This window comes from Pseudophryne corroboree, chromosome 2, assembly GCF_028390025.1.
Source record: "Pseudophryne corroboree isolate aPseCor3 chromosome 2, aPseCor3.hap2, whole genome shotgun sequence".
Lineage (NCBI taxonomy): Eukaryota > Metazoa > Chordata > Amphibia > Anura > Myobatrachidae > Pseudophryne > Pseudophryne corroboree.
In genome coordinates, this window is record NC_086445.1 from 381985298 (window position 1) to 382003900 (window position 18603).

At 44.5% G+C, this 18603-nt stretch overlaps 1 protein-coding gene across 2 annotated transcripts in view; it reads left to right on the forward strand.

Moving 5' to 3' along the window:
* ITGBL1 (integrin subunit beta like 1) overlaps positions 1-18603 on the forward strand; it is an 821186-nt gene that overhangs the window by 162905 nt on the left and 639678 nt on the right. The gene's annotated exons all lie outside the window — the stretch shown is intronic.

Below are 18603 nucleotides of genomic sequence, written 5' to 3' on the forward strand. Positions count from 1 at the left end.
GATTGCCTGCGATATAACCACAGTTGCCTGCATGGTACCTACATACACTCACCAATTGGTGAGCTATATGACTCCACCGCTCCACTCAAGTTCCATCTACCAGTGTGTATAACAGTGAGTACGTCTGTACCTGCATTATTATTATTATTATTATCAATATTATTATCCTTTATGTATGGTGCCACAAGGGCTCTGCAGTGCCTAACAAACTACATAAATGAGCAAAACAAGAAATACAGCAACACAGAGTATAAGACAATGTAGAACAAGTACAAGGCATATAAACCTTTCTGCATCAGCGAACATGACACTAATATAAGCATCAGGGAAGCAGAAACCGAGGGCTAGGTGCCATTGTAAGGAGTATGGAGTAGACTAGAGGATAATCTATGTAAGAGAAGGAAAACCAATTAAAACCTCTCCGCTTGCTAAGTACCTGGTCTGTTGGTAGTTGTATGGCATCCAATGGTTTGTACAGGAACTCTGCTACAGTACATCCTCAAGCATATATACACATTTTCCAATATCCTGCACCTTCTGGGAGAGTAGGCAAGTATGGGTGTAGTGTGTACAGAGCAGTGAGAACAATGTTCTTTTGACACTAGGCGCCTTATTCAGAAGTGGTTGCAGTGGTGATGTCACACGCACAAATGGACAATATTTTAAGTCCGCACATGCATGCCGATTGCGCACAGAGGCGCAGCACAGAATCTGTTGCATAGTCTGAAAATTTTAGCCGGCATTCCTGGGAGGTTACAGGGGGTGGCGAAACTGACGCAGGTATGTCACTGAAAGCAACTGCTACTAAAGACAGACAGCCACTTACACAGGAGGCCTTACTCAGATAGAGAAGCTGCACCTGCCATAGGGCTAGTGCAAGTATCGTTGATGCAACCGATGGGGCTTCTAAATATGCACAGAGACAGAATTCCACTGTCCTAAGATGCTGCAAATCAGAAGCAGCATTATCATAAAGACTGCGATGCAGATGCAATTGCGGCAAAAGAAGCAGCAGTCTTTGCATCAGCTTCAGGCCCAGGTCCATAGACTCAGTGGGGTCATTCAGGTCGGTGGTTCTTCTTACTCCTGTTGCAGTGATTTGCCTTATACAGTTGCGATTATATGCTAATATAGGCAGAAGCTAATCCATGCAAAGGAACACCAACTGAGATCGCATTTTTTTCAGTACGGCACCACATGATTGCAGAAACATCGTTAACATCACCGCACATTTGGTTGCCATGCAGAGCCTGAGTGCCTCTGAAGAGGCACAGACTGAGCAGCTTTTCCCAGAAAGCACAGGCATCTCCAGTAGCAAGTGTTATTGCAGCTGCTAATATATGCACACCCAGAAAATGCCGTCCGAACGGCCAAGACACGCCTGATTTCACATGACCACTCCCCGTTACCACCCTCAAATGCTGTCTTCCGGTCACTCACTGTGCGACTAAAATCTTGGTGCACTTGCAAATCACTCGCTGCGCATGCGCGTTGCAGCTTAGACATACGCGCAGTGTGAAAACATTGATCGATATGTCTCTAGCCTGTCTCTAGCACCTGGGACAAACAGCTGTGGGGAGCCAAATCTCTTACCTATTGAGAGGGACCATAACTACAGGTTCCAGGGGGTGGCACCTTTGTGTCCCATGGGCCCTGCATTTGGCTACCAGGGTGACTGGAATGACAGGCCCTCTTTCCTTGGGGTGCTCCACTTAGCTTTTCTTTCCCACATTCCCCAGCCCCCCTTGGATAAAGAATACATGATCATTGACTGCAGACTTGTCGTGACAACATTTTGACAACTTCCAACTTTATTTGCAAAACAAATATTGGTCTGTAGCAATACAGATAAAAGCTTCTGAAATCAACACCGAAAGCTGTACAAAGTCACCTAAACACAGGGTTCTAGCTTTTGTTGCTTTATGACAGGGGTGGGCGGGCCTTATAAGGCCCGCAAATCCGTTTGTTCCGGCCCACCCACTTGTGTGTCAGCGAGACACGCCGGCGGCGGCGTGTCTCAGCTGTCAGGGCAGGGAGGAGAGCGCGGCTATATGACCGGCGGCAGGTAGGATCTCAAACCAGCCGCCGGTTCGTGAGCCAATCAAAGCTCGCAGACCAGAAGCCAATCAGGAGCCGCCGCTGCTGGTCCGCGAGCTCTGATTGGCTCACGAACGGCAGCTGGTTTGAGATCCTACACGCCGCTGCCGCCCGAAATAGCCGCGCTCTGCTCCCTGCCCTGACCCCCTGACAGCTGAGATACGCCGCCGCCAGATGGAGCAGCAGCAGCAGCGGTGAGCAGCACAGTGGGGTGTGGGGGCATTTGGGTATCTGGCACTGTGGTGGCATTTGTGTATCTGGCACTGTGGGGGCATTTGTATATCTGGCACTGTAGGGGCATTTGTGTATCTGGAACTGTGGGGGCATTTGTGTATCTGGCACTGTGGGGCATTTGTATATCTGGCACTGTGGGGGCATTTGTGTATTTGGCACTGTGGTGGCATTTGTATATCTGGCGCTGCACTGACATATGTGTATCTGGCACTGCACTATTGGGGGCATATGTGTATCACGTCCCATTTTAATTGACCACACCCATTTTTTGGCGCAGGCGTGCGCACTCAGTACCTCTAAGGGGCATAACTACTGGGGGGGCAGGTTAATTTTTAAGTTGATAATTTTTGCATGGCCCTCGAAGGATTTTATAAATATCCAACTGACCCTTGGTACAAAAAAGGATCCCCACCCCTGCTTTATAACAACAGCCATTGAAAAATGCATTCTTTTCATAATATTGTTGCTGCAAGCCAAAGATGACCTTACTTTAAAGCTTGTTCTCTCCCTTCTGTGGCAACATACATATACAGAAAAAAGGTTAGTTCAAAGGGGGTCATTCTGACCTAAACGTTGGCGGCTGCAGTTCTTTGCAGCGCTGCATTCAGGTCAGAACTGCGCATGCGCCGGCGCCGCAGTGTGCCGGTGCATGGCTGACAGCTGACGGCTGTCATTGCCTACCGATCGCCTCTGCCTGATTGTTCCAGTGCACTAATTTAGTGCTCAAATCCCTGCTCAAAGCGCTCTGTTCCTTGTACTGCATGTTGTGCTCATAAACTGCTGCTATTGTGGTCATAATTTAAGATTCTGGGTTCCCAACAACTGGAAACCCCCCTGTGTTTGCCTATGAGATGTGTGGAGTTATACTTGCTTACCGCATATTTGTTAGTTTGCGCATTATTTTGCAATACAGTATATTGTAATTATTGGTGCTTATTTAATAACCTGCTGCAAAATGCAGTAAGCAAGTGGGGAGGGGGGCTAGATTCTGTAAGCTGTGGTGGAAGAGGTGTGAGATATTACTCTGAGGTGCTTTAATATTTTTTTGATTAGTGCTTTGCAGAAATGGGGCAAGATCTTCTCTTCTTAGGAGTGTGGCATTTGGCTGTGACATCCTAGCAGGCTCCCACTTACAGAAAATGTACAGTACCTGTACTAGAGAGAGAAATTATTTCACATCTCTTACTATTAAATATATAAAGTGTTAAAGAACACGGACACTTTCATAATTGATTAACCTCAGATGACAAACAATATAATTCAAGTAAAAAAGTATTCCAAATGGAGACCCTCTTGAGGTAATGTAGTTTACTTTAAAACTAATCCATTTTATTGGTATGCATTAAAAATACTGTAAGTCATTCCACTCATAGTGGAGTTAAATATTAAGAATGTAAAAGTCACTTGTGAATAAAGAATTTGAAAACACTCTTATGTTTTTTAACTTTCTGTTTGTCATTGTGGATTTTATAATAAATGTATTAATTGCAACAGATCTCATATACAATACTCCAGAAAAGCAAATTATATGCATCTTCTATAATGGCCATATGTATATTCCCTAAGCTGAGAATACAATATTTTAAAAGGTATGGTGTCAACTTTCCAAGCAAAAATCCTGTAATATACAAACACATGATAGCAATACATTAATAATGCACAACTAGTTATTTTAGTCAGTTATAAGCTCTATAATTATAATATATGGCCGTGAATACAGAACTCTATATGTTTACACCAGGACTTGGAATATACCAGTTGCCATGGCGACCAACATTTTAAACCTTGTGGCTAGACTTTACAAGAATCAGGTACTCTTAAAAACATAATCATCATTAAAAAAAAAACAGTTACAAATTGATCCTCCGGTGGTAGCTGGAGTAGGCAGGATGCTGCGCAACTGTCACATGAAGAATGCATGGCCGCCACATTTATTTACCTTGGCTCCTCTCTTCTGCCCACAAGATGCCATTAAGTGGATATCTGGAGTCCGACTCCAGTTCTTCTTCCTGTGGATGCAGCACAGTGTGGAGGAGTACTTGTATATTGGCTCGCTAGCTTTTAGCAGCAGTGCACACACTAGGCCGTCGCCCTCTGGGAGTGTATCTTAGCTTAGCAGAAGTGCGAACAAAAGGTTAGCAGAACTGCTCGTAAAAATTTTCATGCAGTTTCTGAGCAGCTCCAAACCTACTCCTACCTTGCGATCACTTCACTCAGTTTAGTTCCTGCTTTGACGTGACAAACACGCCCTGCGTTTGGCCAGCCACTCCCCCGTTTCCCCAGCCACTCCTGCATTTTTACCTGTCACGCCTGCGTTTTTTAGCACACTCCCTGAAAACGTCCAGTTACCACCCAGAAACACCCACTTCCTGTCAATCATTCACCGATCAACAGAGCGACAGAAAAGCGTCGTTCAACCTTGTGTAAAACTGCAGAGTTTTGTGTGAAAGTACTTCGCGTGTGCGTACTGCTGCCCATACGCATGCGCAGTTTTGCCATTTTTTTACCTGATCGCTGTGCTGCGAAAATCGGCAGCGAGCGATCAACTCAGAATGAGGGCCATAATCTCCGGGGAGATGTATACTCTCACTCTGTTGGATCCCACTTCTGATACATTTGTAGAATGTAGCTAATAGTCTACAGTTGCTAACTCCATCTGAAGATTGCGTTGGCTATGAGGCCCAATCTGGATCTTGGCAGCTATAGTGATCTCCTTTGTCTATTGTGGTTCCGGCTTGGACCTACATTCTGGTGGATAATATTTGCATGTAACCCCCCAAAATGGGCTGTTTTGGGGGGGATCTCTGCAATTCTTTTGATAAATATGCCCAATAGTACTGATTCTAAAAAAAAAAAAATAGGGAAGACTTTTAAGCAAAAATTAGAAAACTCTTTAAAAATACCTACTTTTGGGCTCAGTGTTATTACCCAAACCACAAATTATATATACTGTATATCGAAAAGCCACTAACATTAAATCACATTCTGCACTTTTAGGTTACTAAAACAGTTGGCTCATTATTCAAGTCCTGGTTAACACATAAAAATACTAAAAGGAGCTTACCATGCCAACATTGTAATATTTAGACATTTATGAGTAGATAGAGAACCGCTTTTCGGCAAACTTTTGACAGGTGCCCCGCCCCTTTAAAGCCCCGCCCCTTTTAATTGTGTTTAATATAAAACTGATATCAAATGATATAAAACTGATATCAAATGATTATTGATTGCCTATTAAGAACAGAATCTGACCCTTAGACAAGCAGCATTTATATTAAATGGCTAACCAAAAAAAGCTTATGAAAAAGGCGTATTATATGGTATTAAAGCCAGGCAGTTATTGCGGTGTCGATAAATATTATAAGGCTAAAAAAGGCAAGTTCAAAAGAGCGGAAATTAAAAAATGGTTTCAAGAACAAGACGCTTATACGTTACATAAGCCGGCATGAAAAACCTATAAAAGGAACACGATTTGCATATCGGATATAAATCAGCAATGGCAATGTGATCTGGTTTCGCTCATAGACATTGCAAAGTACAATGATGGTTTTAAATATATATTAACCATCATCGATATATTCAGTAAGAAAGCGTGGGCGGCCGGTCTAGCATCCAAGAATGCGACAACAGTCGCTTGTGCTTTTGAAAACATATTCCAACAGGGTTCACTACGGCTGGCCGGCGGTCGGGCTCCCGGCGACCAGCATCCCGACCGCCGGGAGCCCGACCGCCGGCTTACCGACAGCTTGGCGAGCGCAAATGAGCCCCTTGCGGGCTCGCTGCGCTCGCCACGCTACGGGCACGGTGGCGCGCTACGCGCGCCACACTATTTTATTCTCCCTCTATGGGGGTCGTGGACCCCCACGAGGGAAAATAAGTGTCGGTATGCCGGCTGTCGGGCTCCCGGCGCCGGTATACTGAGCGCCGGGAGCACGACCGCCGGCAAACAGAAGACCACCCTTCCAACAGGGTTGCGTGCCAAAGAAGTTGCAAACCGATAATGGTAAATCTTTAAAAAAGTGTTAGAAAAATACGGCATACATCATTTGACAACCAATAATGAAGTGAAAGCGTCCGTTATAGAACGCTTCAATAGGACTTTAAAAACAAGGATGTGGCGTTATTTCACAGCGCGGAACATGTACAGATATATAGATGTCTTACAAGATTTCATAAACAGCTATAATAACACATACCATAGAACGATTAAGTGTACACCGTGCGATGTGGGACCCTCTAAAGCTTTGAGAATTTTCAAGACGGCATATGGCGATTACTTTAGAACTAAGAAAATGACACCGCGTTTAGCCGTTGGTGAATATGTATGTATTTCCAAATATAAGGATGTATTTCAGAAAGGCTATGAACAGACTTTTTCTGAGGAAATATTTGTAATACGCGGCGTGAACACTAAAGGTCTTAAGCCACTTTATACGCTGGTGGATCTCTACGGCGAAGAAATTACCGCCCGTTTTTACCCCGATGAGTTACAAAGCGTACCCAAAAACTATAATAGAATATACAAAGTGGAAAAGATTTTAAAACATAAGACTGTCACCGGTCGGAAATACGTGTTAGTCAAGTGGGGCGGGTATCCCGCAAAATTTAACAGTTGGGTCGACGCATCAGAGATAAAAGATATATAAAACGCACCGAGCTCTAAACAAAGGTGAGCGATGGATGACAAGTCGTTTTACATAACCTTACCCAGCAATGCCTCAGCAGATACTTTCCAGCAAAATAAGATTTCTAACTATACAACAAAACTTGCAAAGTCGATACACTTAAGCGGTGAGTGGGAAGTCGCTCTTACAGAAATACAATATCCGCACACGTGGAATACTTTGGATATACAAGATTGTAAGTTACAAATAACACTGGATGTTATGTTTTCCAATCCAGTTGTGGAATTCGCAGTCGTGTGCGTTAAACCCGGATTTTATTAAACAAGCGATGCGCTACTGGACGTAATCAACACGGAAATAGGGCGACATAAACTGGATGGCGGATTAAGACTAGTGTACGATCCGCTTGAACGCGTTGTAACATGCGACAGTAAGCGGCTGTATCATCTTACAGCTGGTGATAAATTGACGACGATCCTTGGTTTACAACCTAAAACTAAGTTTTCTAAACCATGCGCCGACATCAAAGGCGGCCAATATACGCTGTATGTGTACACAGACATTATCGAACACCAGAGGGTCGGGGATAGTTATGTACCGCTACTTTGCACTGTTGAAATTAAGGGCTATAACAATGAGGTGATCATGATACAATACGAGAAACCCGATTACGTACCATTGTGCAAAGCGCATTTTGACACTGTAGCCATAAAGGTAAAGAACGACCAGAACAAGAACATCTCATTTAAGTTTGGTAAAGTGATCATGAAACTACACTTTAGACGTGGCAAACACGATATTTATTAACTAAACAGAATGGTCGCTGTTAAAAATTATGGCGATCCGGATCTCTTTGCGCAATATTATAAAACCCAAGCCGGTAATGGATTACCAGGTTTTCACGGCAGCACGTACATGTACGGACGCAGTTTAGGCGGTATTTTTAGAAATCTTTTCAGAAAAGCTGTTCCTCTTTTCCGGAGAGGTTTAGAGTTAGCTAAACTGCACATGAAGACCGTGGCACGTAATATTGCGAAAGACATTATCGGACAAGCTACAACTGCCGTGATGAATAAAATACACGATGCGAACCAAGCAAAACAAGATGGTTCAGGACTAATATATACAAGAAAAGGTGTGTCTAAAAGAAAACGGAAGCGTATGATAGCGTTTCCGCCTAAGGACATACCCTTTTTAAATAAAAACCAGAGACAACGCAACTCAAGGAAGAAGAGAAAGCCGAAGCGCTCTGTTGGTGATATTTTTTAAACAACATGTCTTTCATACACTCCGAGTCCGTTGAATGAGCAAAAACACAGAGCTGGATCTTTTTGACGTGCCCCCGACACAAACTAGCATAGAGAAAAGTCTATATGTCGAAGTTCAACCTTTAGCGGCATTATCCGACACAGCGCCGCTTGAATTTTATATAGCGGCCAGCGGCGAACACTACTATGATCTGAACAACACTCTGCTGTACGTGACGTGTATGATCGTACGAACCGATAACACACAGATGGTCCAAGGGGCTCGGGTTGCCCTTATTAATTACCCAATAGCGACTTTATTCAGCCAAGTGGATGTAACTTTGGGCAACAGGCTCATATCACAATCCAACAACCTTTACGCTTACCGCGCGTACATTGAGACTATTGAATTATAGCTCGGACGCTTTGTCAACAAAGCACACCACAGGATTATTTTACAAAGATGTGGCTGGAGAACATAACAACAGGGCGCTGGACGGCCCGAAAACAGGGTTCAAAAAACGCGTAGAAGCAACAGCGCAGAGTCGCATGGTTGAATTGCTAGAACTGCTTCACTGCGACCTTTTCCACCAAAATAAACTAATTTTAAACGCCGTTGACCTGAAAATTAAACTCACTAGAAACAAAGACGCATTCTGCTTAAAGTCTGCTGAAGCGGATGCCTTTAAAATACAGATCACAGAAGCGTCCCTGTTTGTGAGGTCTCACCGGCCGTGTGGATTGGGCACGCGCAGGCCCTGCTAAATGGCAACGCGAAATATGCGATTGACCGCGTTGGGATGAAAATCTACAGCGTACCAGCAGGCAGTAGAGTATTTAATCTAGAAAATCTATTTTTAGGTCAAGTTCCAAAAACGGCTTTGTGGACAACGAAGCATTTTCAGGAGTCCTTAATCGGAATCCACTTTGTTTTGAACATAAAAATGTGAGCTTTTCATCCCTTTATCTGGATGGAACACCACACCCTGCAAAACCATTTCAACCAGACTTTGAACACGGTAATGCAGTAAGAGAGTATATGTCGCTCCTACAGATCACAAATAAGCAGAAATCTGACGCTGGCATACTGATTGACCACGAAGAGTACCTCAGTGGCTACACGCTATTTGCTTTTGATCTGTCGCCGGAGCAGGAATGTGGAGAACACCTCTCCCTGATAAGAACAGGCAATCTACGTGCCGAATTCCGTTTTGCAGAAGCATTGGACCGGACAGTCAATGTGATAATATACGCTCTATTTGATAACATCATCGAGATTAATCAAAGGCGCGATGTGCTGTACGATTATAAATGAAATAAACTAACACTACGCTGCTGAAAAATGAACACATTACAGATAAACTGTATTCTGTACGCTGCGCAAAGCACACGGCATATTTTTAAAGGAACGTATCCGTGTGATCTGTTTCCTACCGATAAACTGACGCATTAATCAACATTTGTAATCAACACGCATAGTAGCGGGCAGCCCGGTGAACACTGGTTGGCTGTTTATTTTAATGAACATGGCATTTGTTATTTCTTTGATTCCTACGGTCTCTCGCCGGACAGTGACATTTTCTTAAAGAATATCATAAAGTTTTTACATTTTAATTCAAAAAGTATTTGTCACCAAAACCATCGGTTACAAGATTTTTCAAGCGATGTATGCGGTCAATACTGTATTTACTTTATATTTTTTATGTGTAAAAACTACAAATATGTTGATTTCTTGACACAGTTTAGTAATGATACAAAACGTAATGACCGTTTAGTTTCAAACTTTGTAAGACGTATGCCAAGAAGCCATTGTTTGAGCAACTATAGAGACACGTACAGCAGAGGGTTGTTCAGATCATAGTAGTGTTCGCCGCTGGCCGCTATATAAAATTCAAGTGGCGCTGTGTCGGATAATGCCGCTAAAGGTTGAACTTCGACGTATAGACTTTTCTCAATGCTAGTTTGTGTCGGGGGCCTGTCAAAAAGATCCAGCTCTGTTTTTGCGCATTCAGAGTTGCGGAGTGTATGAAAGACATGTTGTTTAAAAAATATCACCAACGGAGCGCTTCGGCTCTCTTCTTCCTTGAGTTGCGTCTTCTCTGGTTTTTATTTAAAAAGGGTATGTCCCAAGGCGGAAGCGCTATCATACGCTTCCGTTTTCTTTTAGACACACCTTTTCTTGTATACATTAGTCCTGAACCATCTTGTTTTGCTTGGTTCGCATTGTGTATTTTATTCATCACGGCCGTTGTGGCTTGTCCGATAATGTCTTTCGCAATATTATGTGCCATGGTCTTCATGTGCAGTTTAGCTAACTCTAATCCTCTCCGGAAAAGAGGAACAGCTTTTCTGAAAAGACTTCGAAAAATACTGCCTAAACCGCATCCGTACATGTACGCACTGCCGTGAAAACCTGGTAATCCATTACCGGCTTGCGTTTTATAATATTGCGCGTAGAGATCCGGATCACCATAATTTTTAACAGCGACCATTCTGTTTAGTTAATAAATATTGTGTTTGCGACGTCTAAAGTGTAGTTTCACGATCACTTTACCAAACTTAAATGAGATGTTCTTGTTCTGGTCGTTCTTTATCTCTATGGCTACAGTGTGAAAATGCACTTTGCACAATGGTACGTAATCGGGTTTCTCATATCGTATTGTGATCACCTCATTGTCATAGCCCTTAATTTCAACAGTGCGAAGTAACAGTACATAACTATCCCCGACCCTCTGGTGTTCGATAATGTCTGTGTACACGTACAACGTATATTGGCCGCCTTTGATGTCGGCGCATGGTTTAGAAATCTTAGTCTTAGGTTGTAAACCAAGGATCGTCGTCAGTTTATCACTGGCTGTAAGATGATACAGCCGCTTACTGTCGCATGTTACAATTAGTGATGAGCACCGGAAATTTTTCGGGTTTTGTGTTTTGGTTTTGGGTTCGGTTCCGCGGCCGTGTTTTGGGTTCGAACGCGTTTTGGCAAAACCTCACTGAATTTTTTTTGTCGGATTCGGGTGTGTTTTGGATTCGGGTGTTTTTTTCAAAAAACCCTAAAAAACAGCTTAAATCATAGAATTTGGGGGTCATTTTGATCCCAAAGTATTATTAACCTCAATAACCATAATTTCCACTCATTTTCAGTCTATTCTGAACACCTCACACCTCACAATATTATTTTTAGTCCTAAAATTTGCACCAAGGTCGCTGGATGACTAAGCTCAGCGACCCAAGTGGCCGACACAAACACCTGGCCCATCTAGGAGTGGCACTGCAGTGTCACGCAGGATGGCCCTTCAAAAAACTACTCCCCAAACAGCACATGACGCAAAGAAGAAAAAAAAGAGGCGCAATGAGGTAGCTGTGTGACTAAGATAAGCGACCCTAGTGGCCGACACAAACACCTGGCCCATCTAGGAGTGGCACTGCAGTGTCACGCAGGATGGCCCTTCCAAAAAACACCCCCCAAACAGCACATGACGCAAAGAAAAAAAGAGGCGCAATGAGGTAGCTGTGTGACTAAGATAAGCGACCCAAGTGGCCGACACAAACACCTGGCCCATCTAGGAGTGGCACTGCAATGTCACGCAGGATGGCCCTTCCAAAAAACACCCCCCAAACAGCACATGACGCAAAGAAAAAAAGAGGCACAATGAGGTAGCTGTGTGACTAAGATAAGCGACCCAAGTGGCCGACACAAACACCTGGCCCATCTAGGAGTGGCACTGCAGTGTCACGCAGGATGGCCCTTCCAAAAAACACCCCCCAAACAGCACATGACGCAAAGAAAAAAAGAGGCGCAATGAGGTAGCTGTGTGACTAAGATAAGCGACCCAAGTGGCCGACACAAACACCTGGCCCATCTAGGAGTGGCACTGCAGTGTCACGCAGGATGGCCCTTCCAAAAACTACTCCCCAAACAGCACATGACGCAAAGAAAAATGAAAGAAAAAAGAGGTGCAAGATGGAATTGTCCTTGGGCCCTCCCACCCACCCTTATGTTGTATAAACAGGACATGCACACTTTAACCAACCCATCATTTCAGTGACAGGGTCTGCCACACGACTGTGACTGAAATGACGGGTTGGTTTGGACCCCCACCAAAAAAGAAGCAATTAATCTCTCCTTGCACAAACTGGCTCTACAGAGGCAAGATGTCCACCTCATCATCATCCTCCGATATATCACCATGTACATCCCCCTCCTCACAGATTATCAATTCGTCCCCACTGGAATCCACCATCTCAGCTCCCTGTGTACTTTGTGGAGGCAATTGCTGCTGGTCAATGTCTCCACGGAGGAATTGATTATAATTCATTTTAATGAACATCATCTTCTCCACATTTTCTGGATGTAACCTCGTACGCCGATTGCTGACAAGGTGAGCGGCGGCACTAAACACTCTTTCGGAGTACACACTTGTGGGAGGGCAACTTAGGTAGAATAAAGCCAGTTTGTGCAAGGGCCTCCAAATTGCCTCTTTTTCCTGCCAGTATAAGTACGGACTGTCTGACGTGCCTACTTGGATGCGGTCACTCATATAATCCTCCACCATTCTTTCAATGGGGAGAGAATCATATGCAGTGACAGTAGACGACATGTCCGTAATCGTTGTCAGGTCCTTCAGTCCGGACCAGATGTCAGCATCAGCAGTCGCTCCAGACTGCCCTGCATCACCGCCAGCGGGTGGGCTCGGAATTCTGAGCCTTTTCCTCGCACCCCCAGTTGCGGGAGAATGTGAAGGTGGAGATGTTGACAGGTCGCGTTCCGCTTGACTTGACAATTTTGTCACCAGCAGTTCTTTGAACCCCAGCAGACTTGTGTCTGCCGGAAAGAAAGATCCAAGGTAGGTCTTAAATCTAGGATCGAGCACGGTGGACAAAATGTAGTGCTCTGATTTCAACAGATTGACCACCCGTGAATCCTTGTTAAGCGAATTAAGGGCTCCATCCACAAGTCCCACATGCCTAGCGGAATCGCTCTGTGTTAGCTCCTCCTTCAATGTCTCCAGCTTCTTCTGCAAAAGCCTGATGAGGGGAATGACCTGACTCAGGCTGGCAGTGTCTGAACTGACTTCACGTGTGGCAAGTTCAAAAGGTTGCAGAACCTTGCACAACGTTGAAATCATTCTCCACTGCGCTTGAGACAGGTGCATTCCACCTCCTATATCGTGCTCAGTTGTATAGGCTTGAATGGCCTTTTGCTGCTCCTCCAACCTCTGAAGCATATAGAGGGTTGAATTCCACCTCGTTACCACTTCTTGCTTCAGATGATGGCAGGGCAGGTTCAGGCGTTTGTGGTGGTGCTCCAGTCTTCTGTACGTGGTGCCTGTACGCCGAAAGTGTCCTGCAATTCTTCTGGCCACCGACAGCATCTCTTGCACGCCCCTCTCGTTTTTTAAATAATTCTGCACCACCAAATTCAAGGTACAGTATGTGCAAAACATGGGACGTGCTGGAATTTGCCCATATTTAATGCACACACAATATTGCTGGCGTTGTCCGATGCCACAAATCCACAGGAGAGTCCAATTGGGGTAAGCCATTCTGCGATGATCTTCCTCAGTTGCCGTAAGAGGTTTTTAGCTGTGTGCGTATTCTGGAAAGCGGTGATACAAAGCGTAGCCTGCCTAGGAAAGAGTTGGCGTTTGCGAGATGCTGCTACTGGTGCCGCCGCTGCTGTTCTTGCGGCGGGAGTCCATACATCTACCCAGTGGGCTGTCACAGTCATATAGTCCTGAGCCTGCCCTGCTCCACTTGTCCACATGTCCGTGGTTAAGTGGACATTGGGTACAACTGCATTTTTTAGGACACTGGTGAGTCTTTTTCTGAGGTCTGTGTACATTTTCGGTATCGCCTGCCTAGAGAAATGGAACCTAGATGGTATTTGGTACCGGGGACACAGTACCTCCAACAAGTCTCTAGTTGGCTCTGCAGTAATGATGGATACCGGAACCACGTTTCTCACCGCCCAGGATGCCAAGGCCTCAGTTATCCGCTTTGCAGCAGGATGACTGCTGTGATATTTCATCTTCCTCGCAAAGGACTGTTGGACAGTCAATTGCTTGGTGGAAGTAGTAAAAGTGGTCTTACGAGTACGACTTCCCCTCTGGGATGACCATCGACTCCCAGCAGCAACAACAGCAGCGCCAGCAGCAGTAGGCGTTACACGCAAGGATGCATCGGAGGAATCCCAGGCAGGAGAGGACTCGTCAGAATTGCCAGTGACATGGCCTGCAGGACTATTGGCATTCCTGGGGAAGGAGGAAATTGACACTGAGGGAGTTGGTGGGGTGGTTTGCGTGAGCTTGGTTACAAGAGGAAGGGATTTACTGGTCAGTGGACTGCTTCCGCTGTCGCCCAAAGTTTTTGAACTTGTCACTGACTTATGATGAATGCGCTGCAGGTGACGCATAAGGGAGGATGTTCCGAGGTGGTTAACGTCCTTACCCCTACTTATTACAGCTTGACAAAGGCAACACACGGCTTGACAAATGTTGTCCGCATTTCTGTTGAAATACTTCCACACCGAAGAGCTGATTTTTTTGGTATTTTCACCAGACATGTCAATGGCCCTATTCCTCCCATGGACAACAGGTGTCTCCCCGGGTGCCAGACTTAAACAAACCACCTCACCATCAGAATCCTCCTGGTCAATTTCCTCCCCAGCGCCAGCAACACCCATATCCTCCTCATCCTGGTGTACTTCAACACTGACATCTTCAATCTGACTATCAGGAACTGGACTGCAGGTGCTCCTTCCAGCACTTGCAGGGGGCGTGCAAATGGTGGAAGGCGCATGCTCTTCACGTCCAGTGTTGGGAAGGTCAGGCATCGCAAACGACACAATTGGACTCTCCTTGTGGATTTGTGATTTCGAAAAACGCACAGTACTTTGCTGTGCTTTTGCCAGCTTGAGTCTTTTCATTTTTCTAGCGAGAGGCTGAGTGCTTCCATCCTCATGTGAAGCTGAACCACTAGCCATGAACATAGGCCAGGGCCTCAGCCGTTCCTTGCCACTCCATGTGGTAAATGGCATATTGGCAAGTTTACGCTTCTCCTCCGACAATTTTATTTTAGATTTTTGAGTCCTTTTTTTACTGATATTTGGTGTTTTGGATTTTACATGCTCTGTACTATGACATTGGGCATCGGCCTTGGCAGACGACTTTGATGGCATTTCATCGTCTCGGCCATGACTAGTGGCAGCAGCTTCAGCACGAGGTGGAAGTCGATCTTGATCTTTCCCTATTTTTGGAACCTCAACATTTTTGTTCTCCATATTTTAATAGGCACAACTAAAAGGCACCTCAGGTAAACAATGGAGATGGATGGATACTAGTATACTTATGGATGGACGAGCGACTGCCGACACAGAGGTAGCTACAGCCGTAGACTACCATACTGCGTCTGCTGCTAATATAGACTGGATGATAATGATATAAAATATATATATATATCACTACTGCAGCCGGACAGGTATATATTATATAATGACGGACCTGCTGGACACTGTCAGCACTGCAGACTCCTAAAGTAAGCTACTAGTATCAAGAAGATAGAAAAAAAAAACACCACAGGTAGGTGGTATACAATTATGGAAGGACGAGCGACTGCCGACACAGAGGTAGCTACAGCCGTGGACTACCGTACTGCGTCTGCTGCTAATATAGACTGGATGATAATGATATAAAAAATATATATATATCACTACTGCAGCCGGACAGGTATATATTATATAATGACGGACCTGCTGGACACTGTCAGCACTGCAGACTCCTAAAGTAAGCTACTAGTATCAAGAAGATAGAAAAAAAAAACACAACAGGTAGGTGGTATACAATTATGGATGGACGAGCGACTGCCGACACAGAGGTAGCTACAGCCGTGGACTACCGTACTGCGTCTGCTGCTAATATAGACTGGATGATAATGATATAAAAAATATATATATATCACTACTGCAGCCGGACAGGTATATATTATATAATGACGGACCTGCTGGACACTGTCAGCACTGCAGACTCCTAAAGTAAGCTACTAGTATCAAGAAGATAGAAAAAAAAAAAACACAACAGGTAGGTGGTATACAATTATGGATGGACGAGCGACTGCCGACACAGAGGTAGCTACAGCCGTGGACTACCGTACTGCGTCTGCTGCTAATATAGACTGGATGATAATGATATAAAAAATATATATATATCACTACTGCAGCCGGACAGGTATATATTATATAATGACGGACCTGCTGGACACTGTCAGCACTGCAGACTCCTAAAGTAAGCTACTAGTATCAAGAAGATAGAAAAAAAAAACACAACAGGTAGGTGGTATACAATTATGGATGGACGAGCGACTGCCGACACAGAGGTAGCTACAGCCGTGGACTACCGTACTGCGTCTGCTGCTAATATAGACTGGATGATAATGATATAAAAAATATATATATATCACTACTGCAGCCGGACAGGTATATATTATATAATGACGGACCTGCTGGACACTGTCAGCACTGCAGACTCCTAAAGTTAACTACTAGTATGAAGAAGATAGGGAAAAAAAAAACCACCACAGGTAGGTATACAATTATGGACGAGCGACTGCCGACACAGAGGTAGCTACAGCCGTGGACTACCGTACTGCGTCTGCTGCTAGTATAGACTGGATGATAATGATATAAAAATATATATATATATATATATATATCACTACTGCAGGACAGTTATATATTATATAATGACGGACCTGCTGGACACTGTCAGCAGAATGCGTTTATAGAATAAAAACACCTCACGACGAGTGTTTAACTTTTTCAGGCAGACAATCACAATATACTGGTGGTCACTGGTCACTGGTCAGTCACACTGGCAGTGGCACTCTGGCAGCAAAAGTGTGCACTGTTAAATATATGTACTCCTGCTATAACTGCTCCCCAGTCTCCCCCACAATTAAGCTGTGTGAGCAGTGAGCACTCAGCACAGTCAGATATACATAGATGATGCAGCACACTGAGGCTGAGCACAGATATGGTATACTGTGTCACTGTGTATCGTTTTTTTTTCAGGCAGAGAACGGATTATATTAAATAATAATAAAACTGCACTGGTGGTCACTGGTCAGTCACTAGTAAACTCTGCACTCTCTGAGTACTCCTAAGCTCCAGTAAATCAAGTGTCTCACTCTCACTATCTATTTCTATTCTAAACGGAGAGGACGCCAGCCACGTCCTCTCCCTATCAATCTCAATGCACGTGTGAAAATGGCGGCGACGCGCGGCTCCTTATATAGAATCCGAGTCTTGCGATAGAATACGAGCCTCGCGAGAATCCGACAGCGGGATGATGACGTTCGGGCGCGCTCGGGTTAGCCGAGCAAGGCGGGAAGATCCGAGTCTGCCTCGGACCCGTGTAAAAAGCGTGAAGTTCGGGGGGGTTCTGTTTCCGAGAAACCGAACCCGCTCGTCACTAGTTACAATGCGTTCAAGCGGATCGTACACTAGTCTTAATCCGCCATCAAGTTTATGACGCCCTATTTCCGCATTGATTACATCCAGTAGCGCATCGCTTGTTTTATAAAATCCGGGTTTAACGCACACGACTGCGATTTCCACAACTGGATTGGAAAACATAACATCCTGTGTTATTTGTAACTTACAATCTTGTATATCCAAAGTATTCCACGTGTGCGGATATTGTATTTCTGTAAGAGCGACTTGCCACTCACCGCTTAAGTGTATCGACTTTGCAAGTTTTGTTGTATAGTTAGAAATCTTATTTTGCTGGAAAGTATCTGCTGAGGCATTGCTGGGTAAGGTTATGTAAAACGACTTGTCATCCATCGCTCACCTTTGTTTAGAGCTCGGCGCGGTTTATATATCTTTTATCTCTGATGAGTCGACCCAACTGTTAAATTTTGCGGGGTACCCGCGCCACTTGACTAACACGTATTTCCGACTGGTGACCGTCTTATGTTTTAAAATCTTTTCCACTTTGTATATTCTATTATAGTTTTTGGGTACGCTTTGTAACTCATCGGGGTAAAAACGGCCGGTAATTTCTTCGCCGTAGAGATCCGCCAGCGTATAAAGCGGCTTAAGACCTTTAGTGTTCACGCCGCGTATTACAAATATTTCCTCAGAAAAAGTCTGTTCATAGCCTTTCTGAAATACATCCTTATATTTGGAAATACGTACATGTTCACCAACGGCTAAACGCAGTGTAATTTTCTTAGTTCTAAAGTAATCGCCATACGTCGTCTTGAAAATTCTCAAAGCGTTAGAGGGCCCCACATCACACGGTGTACACTTAATCGTTCTATGGTATGTGTTATTATAGCTGTTTATGAAATCTTGTAAGACATCTATATATCTGTACGTGTTCCGCACTGTGAAATAACGC